Here is a 23,930-nt window from a genome sequence, read left to right as displayed (position 1 = left end):
GCAAAACAGTCCATCATGACATGTTAAACTATATTAACACAAGACAATCACATCTAAGGAAAAATAAACAGGGTGTATGCAACATATGGATTTTGTCCTTAGGGAGTTACTCACATCATCTTAGTAATCGGGAGTACCTATAACTCCTTGGCATTACAATAATTCTATTAAAAAAGAAATAAATGTTATTCATTATTTATATGTTTAAAGAATTTTACTTGTTTGAATTGTCAGAATATAGCCGTACAAAACTAGTCCTTACTTCTTGTTCTGGTCACTAGGCAGAGCTGCTAATATATGCTGCTAGGCCTTGATTCTGCAGTGTTCATCTGTTTTTATTCCCACAGTCATCATTTGTCTATTGAGTGAACCTGAAAAAGTCACTTAACTACACATTGCTCCTAGGTCACTCCAAAAAAGGGTTTGAGCATCCAGCAGTTTTACCCAGTTAACAAATGTAATTATTATTCCATTTTAGACCCTAACTTTTTCAACTTTTTCATTGAGTGCAACTCATTATCTGACCTTCCCTTCCGGAATCCATCTGGCCTCTGCCTCTTCTTCCTTATCTCTTACTACTGCTGTCAGTACTTCTCAATGCAGCCAGTACTTGTTATAACCAGTCTACTGCTGCAGTCCACAGTACAATGTCAATACTGCTTTTGGTGCTGAAGGCTGTGTGTTCAATTCCTACACCAGGTAGATTGAATGATGACACTGCAGTGAACATTAAGGGGGGTGCTGCACTCGAGTGTGTCATCCTTTGGATAAGATGTTAAACCTATGCTCTATCTGCTTGAGTTGGTGGTAGCTCAGATGGATGTAAAAGATCCCACAGCACTTATCGAAAAGAGTAAGGGAACTTTGAAGATGCCTTGGCCAGATTTCCCTAGTAGTATAAATACCACCTAGGGTGTCCCCTGAAAAGAGGCTACTTGCCTAGTCGGATTAACCCAGTCAGCAAAGGATAAATAGATATATAAATAAATGTCTTTTTTTCAGCAGAGGTTAGCTGAGGTGGATAATACAAAATCTGTGGTGTGGTTGTCTGTGTGACACCCACGATGAAAACTGCTTTCTCTTTGCACATGCTCCCCAATTATGTCATGTAATGGGTTACCTAACATGATTTATGTACACCAGAATACTACCTATACAGATGTACAGGTGTAATAGGCTTGCACATTATTCTGCAATGTGCATTTGCACTGCAAATTTTGAAATATACATCACTGTTTAGGTTAAGATGCAACCCATGCAGTCAAAGTAACCTGCACGCCTTCCTAAAGGAAGACGAGCAGCACATGCTTAATCAGTTTTGTCTCACTTCTTGTCCCACCATCAATTACCAAAAAGATTCTTATGGAACGTGCATTCCTCCCTCTGCAGTAAGGCACCTTTAGCCAGAAATGTTCTGCTTTTTTTACTGCTGTTTCAAGCACCACTGTTGTATTAAGTTCAGAGATTAAGATAAATAATTTCATTGCCCTTTACCTTTTAATAAGTGGCCTTAAAATACTTTGTACAAACTTTTTCAGTCCTCCTATCATACTATCTCTCCAATATCTGGATAATGACTCTCATCTCCCTAAACTTGGGGGTAGTCTACATTTGTCAGAGGGGAAGTTTTTATTTTAATAACAGCAAAAAAACAGAATTAATTATTACTCATTCATCTTTTATAATGCATAGCATCTTGTTTTAACTGTAACTATAACTGGTTAAACAGTTAAGTCACATTCATGTTGGGCATTCATATCAGTATGGTACTCGAGAGGCAGAGTGCCAAGTACTGACATATCAAAGAATGCTGACGCAAGCTGATTTCTGCACTAACACACTGCAGTTTCCAGATATACATATTGCGACTATAAAACATGAACAATGCAGTCCATTTCATTGCAGCTTGTGTATCAAGACTGTCCCTTCATTCGCAGCACATGCACTTAAAATGCTAGGCACCTGGACATCCAGTTTCAGCAGAAGTACAGATGACGATCAACATCAGATCGCTATTGCAGTAGCCTAAGGTATAAGGGGTCCTACCCCCTATTACTGACCATCATTTCAATGCTTAAGGGTGCTCTCCATATGCTTGGTGAGAAGCTTCGACAAAAAGACAGTTAGGATATTGATACTTCATGTCTGGGCAGATAAGTACCCTGTTGGGGAAAACTTTGGACACATTTTAATTTTCTGATTAAAACCTGTGTTTTTTTCTGCCAGATATTGTGGGGTTTTTTTTGCTAGGAAACTTTTACTTTTGGACTGTCATTTCCTGTCAAGGGAGATATTTTGTATGAATGCTTCTATGAAAAAATGCAAAATATTTATGTTTTGACTTTTCTTCCTACAGATTTTTGTAGGTTTTATATGTTAGAAATATTGTGCTTGGAGGGACTGTCACTGGTTTTCTTACCTCAGAGACGCCTTTTGGCTGTTTAAAAAGTTACTGATCTTAAAGTGCTTCAATCTCAGCTGAACCTATGGAGTAGTTACTAGTATCCTCGGTTCTTCCGTCCCCTGTCTGTAAGAAGAAAAAAGCTGTTAGGGAGTCTCTGAGCATCTGGCTGGCTGGATCTAGTCGTGCCTCAGCCGATGATGGGTGACTCGGCTGTGGCTGGTCTTGAGTCCTTAGCTCCTCTTACCCCCTCACCAGTCTCTCTGGTGTAGCACCTACAGTCACTAAGGACCAGGGGACAGACATGTCCTCAATGGGCAAGGGAGAGCCTTTCTTGTTGGTCTCAGGAGAAGGCTCTATTGAAGCACCACACACCCAGGAAATGAAGCCTAATCTCCTTGGAGAGAGTGCTCATAGTCAGTCTCATGACTTTGTATGAATTCTCAGCCACATAACATCTATTCTCTCACAACAGCCTTATAACTCTTGTCGAGTAATCTTAAAAGCTGAACTTACAGTATCTTGCCAAGGGGGTCAGCTTGAGTAACTCCCATATACACCTACACACTGCCTAAGCTTGTGGCGGTGTTCAGCAGAAATAACCATATCAAATTCCACAGGGTGCATAACTTCTGTGTGGGTTCAAATCCCATATCTCTTAAGACAATATAGAGTTTACTCCCATACCTCTAATGGTTGTGATAAAAACCCTGAACTACATCCTGTTGCCACCTGTCACTGACTGTGTAGGAACCACAGATGGTAGCCATGACTCACAATACTAAATGTACAATCCTTAGAGCTTTCACCAGTAAAAGCATCACAACAGAAACTTCTGAGGCTTCAGATCTAAACTTAGGGTTCATCTATGCATAGACAGTCCTACAGTCAGTACCATTTCTTCAGCAGTTTATTGATAATTAACAGACTTCTTCTGTTATGTCTGTTATGTCCCCTGTACAATTACTGGAAAATATGAACTGAGCAGGCATGCCCTATATTCATATGTTGCTCCTAGCTTGCCTTGCCTCTTAATGACTGTATAAAGCACCTTCTTCTGTTCAATGACTGCTTGCTCTAGTGAACTGGAAGTCACTGTAATTTCTAGGCAAACAAATGATAAATTAGTAAAAAAAAAATCCCTTCTCAAAAGTCTCGATGTAGCACTAGTCTGATCTAAATTCCTTCCAGGATAAAAGACAAGCTCACGGTATATCACTCTCTTCGCTGGACAACTCCTAGAACAGGGAAGCAAAGGAGCATGGCAACAACCTGCAAAAGTAGTTTATAGCTGCTTATCCCTACCTACAAGGGCTTCCAAGGCAGGAACGCTCATCAGTTAAAAGAGCAACAATGAAACACAAAGACCATCACTGTTTTTTTGCTAAGTAAGTGTAATTCCCCTAACTCATGAAGATATATTTGCTACCTAAACAACATTAGCCTAACCCCTGACAAAAAAGTAAGAAAACTTACTGGTGTTAAAGGAAGGGAAGCCAGTAAGGAAACATGCTGATTTTGCAGTTAATTCATAACACAGTTCTACCCAAGTAACAATTATCTATCAATGAGAAGAACTAAGATAATATATTTGAGGGGTTCACATTCTCAGATGCACAAGAAAAGTAGGAGACACTTGTAAAAGATGTATAATCAGGAAGAGTGACTGTTACACATGCCAGTATTTCAACAGTCATTGCCTAGAGATGCTTGTTTTAATTCAGCTGGCAGCAGACATATTCTTTTCTCAGAAAGGGGATGATTCTAGTACTGTAACTTGAAACTCAATAGAGTGAAGATATAAATACTGCTGCTATTACTGTTCCAGTTCAGAAATCTTCTCGTGATGATGCTTATAGCTGAATAAGTAGCAGTTCCAGAGAATTCTGCATAAAAGAAACGTGGTGTACCTACACAATATTCAAGATGTGGGAGACTGACTAAGAACAAAACAGTTATGGTGGTGGTATATAATGTCTAGTAGCTGTAAATTTGCAAAGTAACAATGTATATACACAAATACAACATATTGTTTAGCCACAGTGTAACATATACATCATAATCAATTTATTAATATCTTTTAAAGAAAGGATGGAACATATACAATGAAAATACTTTAATTTTTAAGAGGGAGCTAACATTAGAGGAGGGCTGTCCCGTGATCACCAAATATTCTGCAGTATGAGTTAAGCTTCTTACGAGACCACATCTTGTGTCTCTTCATTCAGCCTTTACTGACAGTATGTGTATAAAGACTTATAAATATATTATACACATCTCTTAACTGTCCAGAATTTTGCATAATCTCCAGATTTTTACCTCATATTTTTAGTCTGTTCTTTATAAAATTTGTGGCTGTCTGGCAAATCACTGAGGACTGCTTTCACTAAATAATGACAGACATTTAATGCAAAACTTATTAGGCTATCAAAGGTCTAAGTCTATAAGAATAATTTTTAAAATTTGTCCCTAATTTTGGTCCTTTGTCCAGAATTCTTGTTCTAAAAAGGTTGTATGATACAACTGTTTCCATCTCATGCAAGGTAGCAGCTTGACTGTGTATTTAAGTATAAAGACCAATATGAAATTCACGTTATTGGATGTTGTGCTTACACTTAACCTTGAGCTGTTTTTTAGTACCAACATACGTGCATATACTTGTCTGTGTTGCAGCTAATACTGTCATGCATGACCATATGAAACAGTTCTGAATTGCTACTTTAGACTCTGCTTACAACTATTTTTGTGGAACTGTACAAGTCTTACAAACAGTAGAATGTTCTCACATTTGTAGCTTAATTACCAGTTTTTATGTAAAATGCTACTAGAAATGTTCCTGCCATGCCTCCCCATGAAATGTGTTTTGTTCAGTGACACATCCCCAGTCAAAATATGAAAATAAAAAGAAATAAAGAAACAAATAAATATTAAGCTGCTGTGGATTCTATACAGGAATGAGCAGTGATAAGGGTCTAAGTGATGGCTATGGAACTACAAGACTGCCACATAATTTACAGAAATTAAATAAGCCTAGGGAAACTTGTGAACTGGTATTTTATTTATGTATTTATTCTACATTTGTTTCCCGGGATGGTCCAACTGGGTGCAAGCCTGTTTTCGGTGGAGGCCCGGGGGAAAAAAGCTCCGTAGCAGAGTTACAAAGTTTGATTATCACAAGCAAAATTCACAATGTTACAGACAAGTTTCAAAAGTCACAGAAGCAAGAGAATGGCAGCATACATAGTTATTAAACTTACAGTTTTGGTGGTGTAAGTACAAAGTTACTGTGGACATAAAAAGTACCATCTTATTTATTTATTTATTTATTTCCAGTTTGATTACCGGGGAAGTCCACTGGGCCAGAACGTACCCATTTTCAGTGGAGGCCCGGGGAGAAAAGCTCCAAAAGCAAAGCAAATACAATCTAAGTTACATAGTGTAAAAGATAGTAATATAGCAATAACCCACGCCTGGGTGTGGGTAATGCTAAATTTACCCACGGTTGGCGTGGTTTGGTCCCGGGCAGCCCGAGACCAAACAAAGCCAACCGTGGTAAATTTAGCATTACCACACCCAGAAGTGGTTATTGCTATTATCTATGACATTATTTAAGAAAAGAAACTGTTACTTTTCTTAAATAATGGCATAGTATAATGCCTGTTTACTGCCCTTCCGCAGATGTCTGGCATCGCGGCAGTTCTGATGTACTGCGCACCTGCGCAGTACATCAGAGCTGTGGGCAAAAGCAACGGAGAAAGCAAGATCTCCGTTGCTTTTTTTTCGTGTCTCGCTATGTTAAATGAGTTTAACATAGCGAGACAGTTTTAAAATAAGCAACGGACATCTCCGTTGCTTATTTTAAACTGTCTCGCTATGTTAAACTCATTTAACATAGCGAGACACTCAAAAGCAACGGAGATCTTGCTTTCTCCGTTGCTTTTAAACACTGCCTCGCTATGTTAAATGGGTTTAACATAGCGAGACAGCTTTAAAATAAGCAACGGAGATCTCCGTTGCTTATTTTAAAGCTGTCTCGCTATGTTAAACCCATTTAACATAGCGAGACAGTGTTTAAAAAAAATGAGTTATACTAATGGAAAAAAGTCCGGGCGACCGGACTTTTTTCCATTAGTATAACTCGATTTACAACGGGCACGCTGGCCAATCAGCGTGCATGTTTTGGGGGGATCATGGTATAATAAAATATATACATTTGGAATAACATACATTGAATACAGTTAGTAAAAAAAAGCAAATACACGCAGTATACTTCAAAAAACATCATTCAGGAAGGAAGGTACAATAGATTTAGTAGTTTCCTTCAAGTAGCAGGTTTGACTGTATGAAAAGAAGGTGTAAGGTTACATGCTATTTACAATATTTACATATGAGGAGTAGAGAGGGAGAAAGTACATAAACTGAGTGTAGAATATAGTTTGATCAAGCAGTGATCGAGAGAGAAAAAGAGAAGAAAAGAAGATAGTATTAGGGTAGAGTAAAGAGAAAGGATGTAGAAGGTTCAAGGGGAATTTATGTAGATTTATGTAGGATGTAAGCAGGTGCACTTATGTTTAGAGGATAAGTAAGAGAAAAGTTGGATTTTGAAGGCTTCAGTGTTAGATGTTGTTCTAAGAGAAGAAGGAGAGAGTTCCATTTCCTGCCAAGAGAGTAGGAGAGAAGGAGCTGGCCAGCAGGGCGATTGGGTTTGTGGATGGTGATTAAATTTTGGTGTTCAGATCTAAGAGATCTTTTGGGGTGTATGGCGGAAGGATGTTTGCTAGGGCTGGGCATTTTTCAGGGTAGAATATTAATTTGTGAGCAGTGGTTAGTTGGAGGTAGTCTAGGTAGTTAGGGAGTTCTAGCCAGTTCAGAGTTTGTAGGGAAAGACAATGGTGAGAAGAGGTTTTAGATTTGGTAGCAAATTTAGAGATTTTATTATAGCAGATTTCGAGTTTAGTGGAGATGGAAGAAGACGGGTTAGTAAGGAGAGGGGCTCCATATAGTAGAGATGGTAGAAGATAGGTAGTTGCTAAGGAATGTCTAGCGGAGTTGGAGAGAAAGCAGTTGTTCTTATAGAGCATACCTAGCTTTTGGTGGGTTTTCTTTATGTTTTGTTGTATGTGGCTATCAAATTTGAGGTGCTCGTCTATAGTGATGCCAAGGAGTTTTGCAGATGGGACCACCTCTATGGTTGACTTTGTTTGGCTTATGATTTTGAATGCTGTTTTATCAAATGTGCAAGCCCTGGAGGGAGCGAAGAGAAGAATTTTGGATTTATTAGAGTTTAGAGAGATGATTTTGGTGCATCCAGTTCTCAGTAGTGGAAAAAGCTATTTGGTTTTTGTCAGTAGTTCGGGAATGTTGGAGGCAGCGCAGACTAAGGTAGAATCATCTGCGTATTGGATGACTGTTGTGTCTGGGATGGCAGAGTGAAGGTTATTTATGAAGATGTTGAAAAGCATGGGTCCAAGGATGGACCCCTGGGGAACACCAGTGGGTGTAGGTAAGAAGGAGGAGGTAGAGTTGTTCCATTTGACAGCTTGGGATCTATCTGATAAGTAGCTAGAGAACCAGGATAGAGTAACAGGGAGAGATGAAGGTTTGATAGATGAAAGAGAAGGTGTTTGTGAGAGATGGTGTCAAGGCTTTAGACAGATCTAGCAGTACAGTGGAAACTAGTAACCCAGAATCCCTGGCTTGGTTGACTGTTTCTAAGAAGGATAGTAAGGCAGTAATAGTGCTGTGTCCAGGGCGGAAACCATGTTGGGTGGGTGTTAGGAGGTGGTTATGGATTAAGAAAGGCATGAGTTGGTGGTGGGCGCATTTCTCTAGGATTTTGATAAAGGTGAGAGTAGGGCAATTGGGCGAAAGTTAGAGATATTTGTGTTTTTGCCTCCTTTATGAAGTGGGAGAATGTAGGCTGATCTCCAAAGCATAGGAACATATGATCTCTTTTATAGATCTGTTAATTAAGATGCTGATAGGGAGAGCAATACCTTCGGCAGCACATTTAAGGAAAGAGGAGGGGATGTTATCAGGGGCATTAGTGCATGGCTTTAGTTTAGATAAGAGTCTTTTTATGAATATAGTTGAAACAGGTTTCAGCTGGAAACTGGGAGGACAGTTAGAGGGGTTGTTGGGAGTAGAGGAAAGAGAGTTGGATGTATTATTGTTGGGGAAGGATTTGGTAAGATTAGCTATAGATTCTGTGAAGAATTTGTTGAAGAGAGCTTAGATCTGAGTCAGTTTTACTTGGGTCTGGGCAAGGGTTATTTTTAGATCCTGGGTGGAGAAGGGAATTTACTGATTTCCAGAACTGTTTGGGGTTCTTATTTTGGTTGGACTGTAGTTTGTAGTAGTAGTTCTTTTTGTCCAGGGTGATTAGTTTTTTAGCTAGGTTGCGGAGTTGGGTGTATTGGAGCAGGGAAGAAGGGATTTTATTTTTCTGGTATAGCTTCCAAGATTTGTCCCTTTGATGCATGACTTGTTTTGTTTCTTTGGATAGCCAGGGGGCAGAGTTAGCTTTGACTCGTTTGTTTCTTGGAGGAGCTAGGGAGTTCAGAGTATTTAGGAAGATAGAGTTAAACTGTTCTACAGCTTTGTCTAGGGGAAGTGTATTTAGGGTCTGCCAGTTGGTATGTTTAAGAATGTTTGAGAAGATAGTTGGGTTGAAGTTGCCGAGATTACGAGTGTGGATGTAGTGGTGTAGATATTGGGTAGAGTTAGCGGAGCGGTGTATGAAAGTAGGGAGATGGTCACTGAAGGTATCAGGGATAGTGCCTGAAAGAGTTATTTTGTTTGGATGAGAGACTAGGATCCAGTCAATGGTAGATCCTGGGGGATTTGTTTTGTTAGGCCGGGTGGTTGAGTGTATTACTTGGGTGAAGTTAAAGAGGTTGATGAATTGGGAGGGGGAAGGAGAGTTGATTTTATTCCAATCAATGTTAACGTCGCCTAGAATGTAGGTTTCAAATTTGATTTCAGTTGAGGCCCAGTAAAGAATATTTTCAAGGGTTGTTGTGTTGTCACCTGGGGATATATAAAGGGAGATAATGCAGATGTTCTTATGTTTATTTAGTCGAAGGAGACTGGCTGTAAGTTCAGCGTTTTTGAACTCAGGAGTTGGAATTTGTAGTGGTATCAGGAGAGAAGGTTAGAGAAAATTATTGCAGAGCCTCCACCTTTTTTATTTGGTCGGTCAGTTCTGTGGATTTGGAAGCCAGGAGGTAAGATTTCAGAGTCGGTGATGTGGGGTTTTAGCCAGGTTTCAGAAATGGCTAGGATGTCTAGTTGGTTGTGGCAAATCCAAGCATGAAGATGGTGAATTTTGTTATTTAGGCTCTGAGCATTGATAGAGAAGAGCTTAAGGGGGTTAGGAGAGGAAGTGGTAGAAGAATTGGGAGGGGGACTATGTTTTATTCCAGAGGGAGAAAAAGGGGTTGGGGAGACGTTGTTAGTGGTGAGGCAGGGGCCAGGGTTCGGCCATCTAGGATATATTATCAGGTCTTGAGCAGAAACTATCGATTCCTAGTGTGTAGATAAGTAGGCTAGGTTAGAGGTGGAGCAAGATGAAGAAGGAAGAGGGGGATGAAAATAGTAGTGGGAGGTAGGTAGAGGGGCAGATATACTGCAGTTAGAGTAGAGGCAGTGGAGGAGGTAATTGCAAGTAGAAGAGTAGTGGTAGGAGGTGAGAGGAGCAGGTATAATAAGTATGCACGTTCTAAGGGGGATGACCAGTGCAAGGAAAAGAGAGTAAGGGGCTTGGTCAAATTAGCCAGAGCTGATACAAGAGCAGATCCAATTGTTTTTGAGATAATATTTTAGGAGGTTTTTTTAATTGTGGTGGGCTCGTAGTTTCTGCAATATGTCATGGAATAGTATTCCAGATCTTGGAAATACAGCTGGAATAGAGGGAGTCTTCAGCTTTATTGTTGCTTTTGGAAATGTTTAGTGTTTTATGAGAACATTGGAGTAGTTGAGTGGTAGAATAAGGCTGAAACATCTGTTGGATGAGTTCTAAATATGTCTTGTCTGGTGTGGTTAGTGAGGAAAGGCTTGATTCGATAGAGAGAGCCTAGTTTAAACAGCAAAGAGAAAGTTGGAACCACCATGCTGTATAACAATTCAATATTTTTTAAAATGAATCGTAATTAAAACAAATAGAATGCTCTATAAGTGCTTTTGGGTGTTTACCCTTCATCAGATAGGCACTTTCTTTTTGCTGTTTGCTGTACTCTGGACTTGTTTGGTGGAACCTTTGGTGTAAGATATCCACTTCTTTTTTTGTTTAGAACCTAGTTTAATGCGAGTCTTCTTAATGGACTGTGCTAGGTGGAAGTCAAATTTCATTTTACTGTTGATTATAACACCTAGTAATTTTGTTTGGGAGATGGCTGATATAGTAGTGTTGTTGGAGGAGTGTATTTGAAATGTTGTTGGGGGTTTGGGTGCTTTGGTGAAGAAAGGAATGTTAGAACACTAGAAAATTTATATGGAAAATAAGTGCAGAAGTGGAAACGATCTTATGATAGTGCTGAAGTGCTACAAACACTGGAAATGGCATGAACTGGCATGGTTCACATGCCATATTTTTAGTTACAGATAACTTACAACACCTATGGCTAATCCTCCTGGGTTCGGATAGCTCACGCACAAATGCCTTACTTCCCTTCTTGGATTGCCCTCTTTACATTCTTCCCTATTCCTCATCTTAGCATGTTTTCCACAAAGCCTTCTTTTTCTCCCTAGTTGGAACATGAAACATATTCTAGAGTCTCTTTTGTGAACACTGTCCCTTTTCTGTTTAGTACAGTCTCCTCTATTTTTCTTTTCTTTTCTTCTCCTCTCTCTACTTCTTCTGATTTATCTGCCGTTATACTTGCTGCTTAAACTTTTTTTTTACTGGCCCTTCTGTCTGCTTTTATTCTCCTTCACCTTCCCGATGACCTTATTATCCCTTTTTACTGAAGAGTTAATAACACATACTCTGACACATTAAACAATTTTAATATCATTTAAGCAATTCCAAGAAGTTTATCAAACTGACAGTGTTAAACATTTCAGAACGTTTCAAACAGTTTCACATTTTAATTTCATTTTTTTTTTGCTATGGTCTTTGAGATGCTGAAGTCTGATATCATGAGTCAGCGGCTTATTCTCACTGCCTTTTTTGTCATCTCCTGATCCCCTCCACATTCACTCCTAATGGTGTTTATCAGTGTATTCTTTTTGTAGAAAATTTTCATTCAGCTGTCATCTTTTTATCTCCAAGTCAGTTGCTTTCTCTATTTCCTTTGCCTAAGACATGTTATTAGGTTCCTCATACCCTGTTGAGCATGGGTTGTTACAATCTATCCCCATTTTTTTTTTTTTACTTTTGAGTCTTATATTAAGTTTGTATATAATGACTCTGTTGTTAATTTCTGGCATATATTGTTTTCTGCCCATGTCTCCTAAGCTCAAGACCTTTTTGCTATCAACTACAGCTCTTACTGGGCCTGTCCTCCTCTTGTTCCTCCTCCTTAAGTACTTTGCCTTTACTTATCCTGGGTTCATACTGTAACAACATTATTACAGCAGCCTTCTTATACGCAATTCCACAGGCCATGTATTTTAGACTTCTCTTTTCTGACCTATCCGTATTTCCTACAACTATTCTCTTTTTATTCTCATTTGGTTCTTTTTGTCTATTCGTGTATCTTGTTCATATACTAAACGCCTCCCAGTCTGTGTTACCAGCATCTCAACCATTTACTCTGTTTCACTTAACAGAGGCTTGCTCTGTTTCCTAATAGACATTGTACGTCCCTAAAATATAAGTCTACTGACTTACCTATCATTGGCTTTTCAATAGCAGCTCCCAGGTTTGCTTGAATCGTTCATTTACTTAGCCCTCTATATCACAAATGAGTGCCAAAAAACAGACAATGACCAGGAAACTATAACAATACAGAAATCCTTTACTGGACAATACATTAAGTGTGCTCGTCCCTTACTATAATAATACAGAAATCTTTTATTGGACAACACATGCATTAAGTGCTTTTCATCCCACACCAGGACTTCATCAGAATATTCCTCAAGATACGTCACTTCCTTATGTACTGTTACTGCTCCTGATTTAAAAGTACACCAGTTTACTTCATTAAGAATCACACATACAAATGAGTTCAAAATTAAAGTGAAACATTCTATGATAATATGTAATATGTAATATGTAATATATATATATATATATATATATATATATATATATATGGAATTCCGAGTACAAATGAAATGACAGTGTTACATTGCAGCCTGTACTTAAATTAAGAGCTGCAAAATTATAATGCACAACTGAAAGCACAATGTAGTTCAATATAAAATGCTTTTAAATTAGACTATAGTTTTTATTAGGTGGCATTTTAACATAATACTTAATATTTATTAGCAATGATCAAATTTAGGTGGATTTGTTCTTGGAATTCCACGTATAACACATTTTTTATTACTAATTGAAATACCGATGAGCTGCTTTGCCAAACAATCACTGGGTCTAAAGAAAAGATTCTGAGGACAATGAAAGAGGAAGGCAAAAGACAAAACTCTCAGCCATTATTCTACAGGGGTTAGGACATTTTCTGTATATGTTTTAACTCACCTTCTCGCTGTTGAGATGTACCACTGAATTGTGACCTATAATACTGTTCAAGTGCTACATGTGCCCTTCCACACAAATCAAAATCCAGCTAAAGTATGTTTTACTGTTTTGTAGATCAGAGCATTGTGGTTCCTGATGTTTTTTTTTTTCACCACCACATCACACGTGAACAGCATCACATGCCCCATGGACAAACTGACCTCATACAATCAGTCTCATTTTATCAGCAAAATCATTAAATACCCAATAATGTTGGATGAATCTACATTGCTAGGCTGCCATCTGGTCTTTAATCCCTCAACAAGACAAAGTTGTTAAAATGAAACTTTGATTTCTAGACTTGTCTTGACGTCCATTTATGCAGTAATAATCCCTGTGTCTTCTCATCTGTCCATCTCATTTTCTTCTGCACTTACTTCCTTCTCTGTCATTTTTCTTTGACTTGAGATGTTGGCAGTTTCAATGGTCAATTAAACTGTTAAATAATAATCACATACTGACTTTATTCCAGCCTCTGAACCCTAATACCAGTTTATTGGTAAGAAACAAAGTAATCAACTTGTCTCAATCTCCCACACTTAAAAATGAGGGCCTGAATTCAGAAAGGTTATTGCAAGGTGTACACCACTTTTCCACATTCAGACACAGCCCTACCACAGTATTTTTGCAAGAAGACATACAGCAACATGGTTGACTGCATTCCTGGTCATGCTAGATGCTAATGAAGCATTCTGGGATGGGAGGCATATGCTAATTAGCCATGTGCTCTCCCCAGAAATGCCAGCAGTAAGGCATTTACACAGATAGTAATGTGTAAAGTAGCATGGCTCTTCCTGTCTGCTCATGGTAATGAACAAAGCCAAAAGACCATGTTCATCCATTATGTAGAGGCAAGTGTTAGGGAGTTAAGTCATCACGTAGTATAGATGTGCGAGTGTGTATAAGTGTTAGTTCCTGACTGACGGGGAGGTAGTGACAGGGTGGGTTAGAGGGTGTGTGTGTGTGTGTGTGTGGTGTGTATGTGTTGTACGGTTGGCTGTCATACTTCCACACCCTCCCTAGACTAACAAGCAAAACCTGCAACACTGGTTTAGGGGAACGACTAGCCACCAGGAATACATATGAAGTTGAGAGTCAGAAGGAGCACTAGCCACCAGCAAAAACTATCATCATGTCTTAATGGCACTTATTCATAACATGGGATGGGGAGAACCACAAGACATCAGGAAGAACTCTTACTTAACATGCCTTAACTGCACTTATGCATAATAGGGGTCCGGAGAACCACTAGACACAGGGAGAACTCTTAAATCTTGTGCCTTAAAGGCACTTGGATAAAAATGGGATCGGGGAAAACCACTACACACAAGAGATACTGTATATAGTGTGCTTTTAATGCATACATGTAAAAGTGGTATGGAGGAACCACTAGACACCAGGGGCACTGAAAGAGTTCCAATCCTGTACTCTCCAATCTCTCACCAAGAATATTAGTCCTCTGCCACAAACAAACAAAGTACAAATGGGGTAAAAAGGCTTCAAAACCCTGTACCCTTGCCACAGGAAACCTCAACATCAGTGCCATACCTCTCAACTGTCCAGATTTTCGCCTCACAATTTAGGTCTGTCTCTCATAAAATTGTTTTTTCTGGCAAATAACTAGCAAATCATTGAGGACTGAAGTCAGAAAATAATGGTACAAATTTGAATTTCAGACTTCATATCCTTCAGAAAATCAACGCTAAGGCAAAATCTGTTATTCTATCAACTTTCTAAGTTTGTAAGAGCGATAATTAAAAAGTGCCCTTATATTTGGGCCTTTGTTTTCCCATTATTTGTGCCTTTCTCCATCAGCACACTGTTCTAACTAACAAGTTAGTGCATCAAGTATTTTGTTTAAACATAAAATAGATCGCTAGCATTATTCAATGTGAGCAACAGTTCATGACTTACGAGGAAGGGGAAAGGGAAAATTAAGCATAACTTTCAATTTGTAGTGCAAAAATTCAAAAGAAATCCAAAATTAATGGTGGGACAAAATCTGGGGCATATTTTAATTATTATACCTACAAACTTAGAAAGTTGCTAGTTGCCATGCATTAAAGGATATGAAGTGTGAAATTCGAATGTCTGGCATTAATGATCGACTGTAATCATCCCTGAACTGCTGAGCAGAGAAAAAGGAGACTTAGGAAACATTCTCAGAACACACTGACAGGTACGGAGTATCTGGGGTGTCTTTACCACTGCATCACAAGGGTCCAGAGCTTATATAAACAATCCTGGCCTGGTTTTGACTGACTGTGCTGCAGCATTGCAACAGAAGTTTTTATATGAATTTGTATTTTATTTTTTACCAATAGTTTTCACTGTTTGTAGGAAGGAAGGGATAGCTGGTAGACAAGACGAGTTCATTTGATTTATATTTTGTTGTTTTACTGTTAATTTCCACTGTTTGTCGTTAGAAAGGGATAGGTTTTAAACAGGCATACTCTAGCCATCCCAAAGGGCCTAGTCAGCTATAAATTCATACAGACTGCAGAGAAGATAATCCAGAGCGTATCTAAACAATCCTGTCTTGGTTTGTGATCTACTGATCTTTACTGTTAAAAAGGGGTGTAACCATGAGCAACAGTGAGTAAAGGAATTCCTGTGACTTTCACAACTTGTATGTTAAGAGCAACAATTTTACTGCACTTAATTTAAGATTTAGTTGTTCATTATTTGTGTGATTTTTCTTATAGAAGTTGATTTTAATTATCTTTGAATTCTGCAGTAACTGATTTCTATTATTCTTTTCTTTTCATTATTCATTTTCAGCTGAATATGGATTCTTTAAATGAGTATGCCATTAACGATTTGCTGAAGCACAAGTATCTTGTAGGATGTAATAAATGCTACGCATATTTAAAGGTAACACCTGATAACCCTGGTGATCTGTGTTCCTCATGTAAAAAGTTGGATGATTTACTTAACATTATTAGTTGTAAATCTACACTTACTGATGATTGCACTTGTGCAATTGGCACTGCTTGCAGAACTGTAACCTATATTAATGACTGGACTGATGAGATAAATAATGTTAGGCAAACAGCAAACAGAACACATTTAGGAAAGGAATTGTTTGTTATCTATAAAGATCACGTAATCCCTACTGAACAAGATAATACCACTGATAACTTTGGAATTATGGATAAAAGTATTCGACAATCTGAGGACTCACAGAGTATTTAAGAAAATAAAAAGAAAGGAAAGAAAAAGTTCACAACAAATAAAAAGGAAGAAAAAGAAACTGATCTGTGCCTGTAAAGCAAAGAGAGTGCATACTAAAAAAAAAAGGACGCACTGCTTTGTTATGTAGCACATAGATTACAGGAAATTATAACATTTTGTATTAGAAAACCTTCAGTCTACAGAAAAAGACATCCTTTTTCCAAAGAGAAGGTAAAAAAAAGAAGCAAAGGACAGATGAAAAGGAAGACATCCAAACTGAACGTGGAAGGACTGAAGAACATTACTGTAAGAAAAAAGAGGAGAAAGACAGAGGCTGGCAATATGGCTCAAACTGTGGTTGTACAAAAACAGATGGATGAGAATTGTGTGCTTGCAAATGTAATAAGCAATGAAAACAGTGGTATTAATAAGACTAATGGTGATGAAATTTATTCCTTAGTAATAACTGCTAGAGAAGGTATTACTGAATCAGAACTTGAAGATTCTTCAGATGTGGTCAGATAAAAGATTCTTGCAATTCGGGATTCAGTTATTAGAGGAAATGATACATTTGCACAGAGGGTAATTGACATCAAATAGGGTTATGCTTGCCAGGAGCAAAAACAGAGACTGTGAGACAGGCCTTAGAACAGCTTACTGAAAGAAAGTATGGATCAGTTTTTATTCAGGTGGGTATAAGTTATTGCATCCACAAGGACTCTGACTGTTGATACAGAACTTACAGCACTCTTACATACCATAGCTTGTACAGGGGTTAGGACATATTTTTGACAAATCGCATATAAAAAGGAAAGTCAAGTCACCGTGAATGAAAATAATTTTGGGGTAAATACCTATACATAAATGTTCCGTTTTGAAAAAATGGAAATGTGTAGAACATCCAAACCTAATTTTGGGCACATGTGTTCAGACAGGATGGCATGCACTTGCCAAGATCAGGGAAGACAATTTTTGCAACAGATTATTTTGCAATATTTGACAAACACAAGGCAGCATTTTTGCCAGGAGAAAAAATGAACAGCTCACAGATATTAACATTTGATGTATCTCTGATGGCTGTTAATGCTAAGAGCATTAATAATAACTTTATTTTTTTACTGGAAAATTTGCTATATTCCCACAAGACTGATGTTGCTACTGTTTGTGAACATGGTTAATGAACAATAACTCGAAACCAGTTCAGTTAGGGTATAAATGTTTTACTGTAACAGACATTCTAACAAAAAATCAAGTGGAGGTGTTACAACAGAGATTACAGATAATTATGAGTCTTGTGATTATTACACGTTCAATGATAATACTTATACTACAGATTGTGTAACTGTGACAATAAAGAGAACCCTGGAACATATAATAAAGCAACATTAACAAGGAAATTATTCATAATGTATGTTCAGAAACAACAATTGTTTTAAATTGTAAAAAAGGCTACCAGGGAACAAAACATACTAGATGTTGTTTGTGTTCCTAAAGAATTACTGTTACTTCATGCCATGTTTTACCACTACTGATGTGCAGTGATCATGGGGTTATAAAGGTTAATTTATTGCTAGATAATTCTGCCAATCTAAAATCTAAACCAGTGCACAGAAGATTAATTATAGATTATATGGAAGCAAAAAATCACTGTGTAAAACTAATTTGAGTGATGTTTTCAGTGGAAAAAGTGCAGAAGCAATGTGAAAAGTTTTGAAGGATAAATTGTTTGAATGCAAAAAAAAAAAAAAAAATGTTTAACATCAGGATCTAGGCACACAACGTCAGGAGGATATATTGTCATAAGAACAAGACACTTGATTAAGGTGACAGACAAAAAATATAAGAAATGGAAGAGGTTGAACTACAACTTTGAAAACTGAAATAAACAAGCATAGTGTGAGACAAGACCAAAAAAAAAAAAAAAAAAAAATTGAAGAAAAATTATACAATAATATCAAACATAATAGGAAACCATTTTATACATACATGAAATGTGAAAGGAATAAAGGCATACAAATTAATAAACTGTGTGCAGATTCTAAAATTTATTTTCAGACACAACAGACTATATATATATAAATATATATATATATATATATATATATATATATATATATATATATATACATATATTTACAAAATCGTATGCAAAGCAGTTTGTCTCCACAATGGGGTGCTAAACTGTCCTAGTGACACCCCCATGTAACCTCAGATACTGCAATCAAATTAGATTATATTGAAAAAGAACTACGCAAACTGGATCCAAACAAAGCACAGGCAGGAAACTGAATTATTAATGATGACCTGAGAACACTTCAGCAAGAACGTACAGTACCATTATATCTATTATTTAATAGATCATATAAATATGGGGAGATGTCTCAAGATTTGAGACGTACTTGTTAAACCTATCTTTAAGGGAAAAGGAAGTAGGACAAATCCAGGGTCATACAGACCCTTAAGTTTATTTTATGTTGTGGAAAAATGAAGAAAAAGATAATATTAGATAAGTTATTGTCTGAATTAGAAAGGTTGGTTCTCAGAAAAAAATTGGAAAGGTTGGGACATGAAACCATATATCAGCATGCATATGATGAAAATAGATCTATTACCACCTGTAACATGAAGTTCTATAACAGTATAACAGCAGCTATAAATGAAAAATTATTTTGGGATATAATTTATACAGATTTAACTTTAGCATTTGACAGGGCCATACACAAAACACATATGAATAAATTAGAACAACTAGGTATTGATGTACTCTTGATACGATGGATAGCTGCATGGCTTACAAATAGGACAATGGCAAGTATCATACAGCAACTGAACAGGTGAAATTCAAGGTTACAGCCAGGGTGGCTCACAGGTTTCTATCTTACTCTCATACTTAGATTGTACCTTTCAGATTTGTCTTTTTCATCTGAGGTGTTCTACAGTGTCTATGCAGATGACTTGAAATTGGATAAACTGATTATATGTGTTACACATATGGCATGTCTGCAAAAGAACTAAATTGACCATTTGTGAACAGCAGAATAATATGCTGATAAATAGATCAAAAACTAAGCATATGAGATTTGGGAGATGCAAATAGAAAGGGAATATTTAATACAGCACACAGTGAAAAAAAGAAGTTATGTACTCACCATAATGTTCCATGTGAGTTGTTCATCTTGCCTTCATTCTTACAGATGGGTTCTGAGCCGATCCTCACCTCCGAGTCGGCCTACTACAAAGCTTGAGGTCTTCAGACAGCTCGAGGCCAAGTCCCTATCACATGATGCACCTAGAGTTACCTCAGATCTTGTTTGCTGCATATAATAATACCATGTACCATTCTATCACTCTTTAGGAGAAAACCCATAGAAAGATTGAGCAACCAGGATAAAACTAGTATCTCAGTCCTTGAAAAACCCTGGAGAGGGTAGGTGGGAGGGAAGTAAGAATGAAGGTGAGATGAACAATTCACATGGAAAGTTATGGTGAGTACATAACTTCTTTATGTGAAGTTGTTCTATCTCACTGTTCATTCTTACAGATGGGTAGCGTCCCAAGCATCATCTTTCTCTGGTGGCTCACGGGAGTATGCTTTTCAGGCCGGTAGACTCAAAGGAGGCCCTGCCAACTTTGTAATGAGTGATAAAGGTATGAGGTCTTGACCAAGTGGCTGCTGCACAAATGTTGTCTATAGGACGCCTAGCAGAAAAGGCAGAAGATGTGGACACTGCTCTGGTAGAATGAGCCTTAATTTTGTGTTGTAAAGGTAGATTAGTAGCTGAATAAGTAAATGCAATACAATCAGATAACCATTTAGACAGTGTTGTTTTTGCCACTGGCATACCTTTTCTGGAATTTGAAAAGGAAAGGAAAGGAAAAGCTGTTCTGATTTTCTGAACTCTTTTGTTCTATCGAGGTAAAATCTGAGCTGTCTATGAACATCAAGCTTGTGCAGCATATACTCTAAGTTGTTGGTGTGTTTGGGAAAGAACACTGGCAAATCTATGATCTGGTTAATGTTAGCTTCAGTACAAACTTTGGGTAAAAATGAAGGATTTGTTCGCAGGGATACTCTATCAGCATGAAAAATCAAATAAGGAGACTTTATGGACAAGGCCTGTAGCTCTGACACTCTACAGGCAGAAGTGATGGCTACTAGAAAGATAGTCTTCCATAACAAATATTTCAGATCACATGAGGAAGCTGGTTTGAAAGGTGGGAACATAATACCTGAAAGCATAAAATTTAGATTCCAGGGGGTATAGGGGGATTTCATAGGTAGTCTGAGATGAAAGGCTTTAGATAGCTTGTGAGACATTGTGTTTAATCCTTCAAAGCAAGATAAAAATTAGAGATAGTAACAGTTGCTGCTGCAGCTCCTTTATAGAAAAGCATAGTCAAAACCTCTAATATGGAGGAAATAGGGGCTTGGTAGGGATCAATGTCATTTTGAGAAGCCCATATAGAAAATTTTCTCAATTTGCTAAGGTATACCTTCCTTGTAGAGGACTTATGAGAAGATAGCAATATATGCTGCATTAGTTTCAGGGACTGAAGAGAGGGATGAAGAGCCCCTGACAAATGCGTCAAAAGATCTGGAACTGGGTCCAGAATTCAAGGCTCTTCCAACAGATAAAATTGAATAAAGGGGAACCAAATCAGATGAGGCCAATGAGGGGCTATTAGAATGATGGTCCTTCCCAGGGCTTTTGCTTTCTGCAATACTTTGGATATCAAGGGAATTGGTGGGAATGCATAGAGAAGACCCAGAGGCCAATTGTGTACGAGTGTGTCCCTTGGGTCTTCTCCTGGAGGGGGAATCGGGGTAAAGTAGCTTATGCATTTTGTGTTCATGTGGTTGGCAAAAAGGTCACAGCAAGGCTGGCCCCATCTGCAGAAAATTTTTTCCGCTATCTCTTTCTTGAGGGACCACTCATGAGGCAACAAAATTGCCCTGTTTAGTTTGTCTGCTATCATGTTGGATTTCCCCGGGATGTGCATTGCTAACAGAAAGCGCTGGGTGGCTGTAGCCCACTGCCATACTCTTAGGGCCTTGCACCAAAGGGGATAGGACCTGGTTCCGCCTTGATTGCTCAAGTACCAGACCACTGATATGTTGTCCATCTGAATAGCAATTGTTCCCAGAGGAAGAAAGTCCTGGAAGTACTGCAATGCCAAAAGTACCGCTCTCATCTCCAGGACATTGATATGCAGATGTGCCTCCTGTTCGGTCCATGTGTCTTGGGCTGTTCTTCCCTGAAAATGTCCCCCCCACCCTATCAGGGAAGGGTCTGTGGTCACTGTGGCCGCTGGTGGGGGTAGGACAAAAGGATGACCTATCGTTACATGTAGAGAGGTCAACCACCACTGAAGATGTTTTTTACATGTGTTTGTGATCATTATGAGATGAGACACTGGGAGATCTTGGTAAGACCATTGAGTGAATAACAGCCATTGCAGAATCCGCATGTGCATGCGACCCAATGGTATCGCTAGTATTGCAGCTGCCATCACGCCTAACAATTTTAGCATTTCTGATGTTGGAACCTTGTCTTTGGATATGATATTGTGTACCTGCTGATGAAGTAGTAACACTCTTTCTGCTGCAAGTCTCAAAGTGATGGTGGTGGTGTCCAATTTTGCTCCAATAAAAATGATATGTTGCGATGGTGGAAAGGCAGATTTTTCTGAATTTATTGTAATGCCCAGATGACTGAAGCGAGTAAGAGTGGTTTCCCTGGCTTGTATTAGCTGATGCCTGGTGGTGGCGGTGAGGAGCCAATCGTCTAAGTACGGAAACGCCTGGAATCCTAAACGCCTCAGGTGTGCCGTGACCACTGCCATACATTTGAACACTCTAGGGGCTGTAATGAGACCAAAGGGCAGGGCTCAAAACTGGTAATGATTGGCTCCCAGCCAGAAGCACAGATGTCCCTGGATGGTCTGGCCATTTTTATATGGTAGTATGCATCCTGTAGATCTATCCAGCACATCCAATTGTCTTTCCCTAAAAAGGGAAGTATCGACTGAAGCGTGACAATCCGGAACTTCTCTTTCTTGACAGATCTGTTTAGTCTGCTAAGGTCCAAAATAGTTCTCCAGTCCCGTGTTTTTTTTGGAACTAAAAAGAATCTTGAGTAAGTTCCAGATCCTGTCTGGTCTGCTGGGACTGGTTGGATGACTCTCTTTCTTGGCAACGTTTGGACCTCTACTGTTGCCTGTTCCCTTCAATGGAGGGGGAGCGGTGAAAGGAATGAAAGATCCTCTGGAAACTATACTTTGTACCCAGCTGTCGTTTGTTATTTTGAGCCACGTGTCTGGATACAAAGATAAGTGACCCCCGACTGCCTCCAGAGTAGTACAGTCGGGCCTCCTTTCAGGAGCGCTGGTAGGGCTTCCCAAAGAACTGGTCTCTGTCACCCTGGTTTTGCGGACCCCCTCTGCCACGAGGGCAGCATCTTCCATTAATGCCCCCTTCCTCTGCCCCTGGAGGGGGATTCACTACGTGTGTCCAGAAAGGCTCCTTGGGCTTTTCGGAACCACATCTTAACTCCCTTTTGACCCTTTGGGTTGGGTCTCGTAGGGATAGAAAAACAGACTCTGACGGCAGACAAAGTCTTTCCTTCCTGCTCACACCTGGTCAAAGTTTCCTTAACCTTGGGCCCGAAAAGGGACGAGCCATCAAAAGGGGTGTTGACAAAGGATGATTTAAAGGACTCCCCGAAGGAACACAAGCGCATCCAGGAATGTCTCTAAGAGCAATTCCTGTAGCCATTGCCCTACTCATTCCATCAGCTGCATATGAAATGAGATGGATGGACGAGTTCACTATGGAATTGAGGGTAGCACGCTGGGAGGCGACTTTGTCTGAAGGTCCTGCAGCTAATGTACCCTGAAGAGTATCTACAAGCTCTTTTAGGAGATCTCTTTGCAGTCTTGTAAAATGAGTGAGACAGTTCAGTGAACACAAGGCAAAAGTCGCTGAACTGAACATGCGCTTCCCATATCTATCCATGATCCTAGAATCTCTGTTAGGAGGGTGGATAGAGGAAGAAGTTACTGACATCTCCTTTTTGGTGGCTGCCACCACCATCATGGCATCAACTGGCACTCCCTTATAAGGAAAGACTTTTCTTGGGGGGGCAGAAATATATTTATTAGGCCGCCTAGGGACAGGCTCCATGGTGTCCACAGATGCCCTTCATGAGACCAGCTCCATGAGCTCACTGAAGGGCAAAGACACCCAAGAGATGGAGAATTGAGATCCAAAAGCCTTCAGGAAAACCGACTCATCTTCAGTAGGGTTGGTGGACTGCCAGTCACCCCTCTGCCTACAGATTTCTAATATCTCGGCAAATGAGATATCCTCAGAGGGAGGACGTGGGGACCCTTCTGATTCATCCAAGTTGCTATCAGATGTGAGAGACTCCTGTGTGGAGTCTAAGTGCTTCCTCTTACAGATTCTCTTCTTGGGAACCTCATCAGTGGGAATTTCTGGTGAGGACTCGGAAGAGCAGGGGCCACCCAATGGGGCTTCCTGAGGCTCAGGGTCTCTACACTTAGAAAGGATCTGTGAAGCAGAAGTAGACAAAGGCGCTTTTGGGGAGGAGGTAGTCGGACTTGAAGTGGTATATGTCTTAGGAGACATAACACTCCTCATGGCTTCCAAGGCAC

General features: G+C 39.1%; 1 protein-coding gene across 6 annotated transcripts in view; it reads right to left on the bottom strand.

Moving 5' to 3' along the window:
• KDM4C (lysine demethylase 4C) overlaps positions 1 to 23,930 on the bottom strand; it is a 3,520,425-nt gene that overhangs the window by 454,071 nt on the left and 3,042,424 nt on the right. The window lies entirely within an intron of this gene.

This window comes from Protopterus annectens, chromosome 2.part0 (genome assembly GCF_019279795.1).
Source record: "Protopterus annectens isolate FY-2018-M chromosome 2.part0, PAN1.0, whole genome shotgun sequence".
NCBI classification, from domain to species: domain Eukaryota; kingdom Metazoa; phylum Chordata; order Ceratodontiformes; family Protopteridae; genus Protopterus; species Protopterus annectens.
Note: the sequence above shows the minus strand (reverse complement) of the source record. Positions and strands in the feature narration are given on the sequence as shown.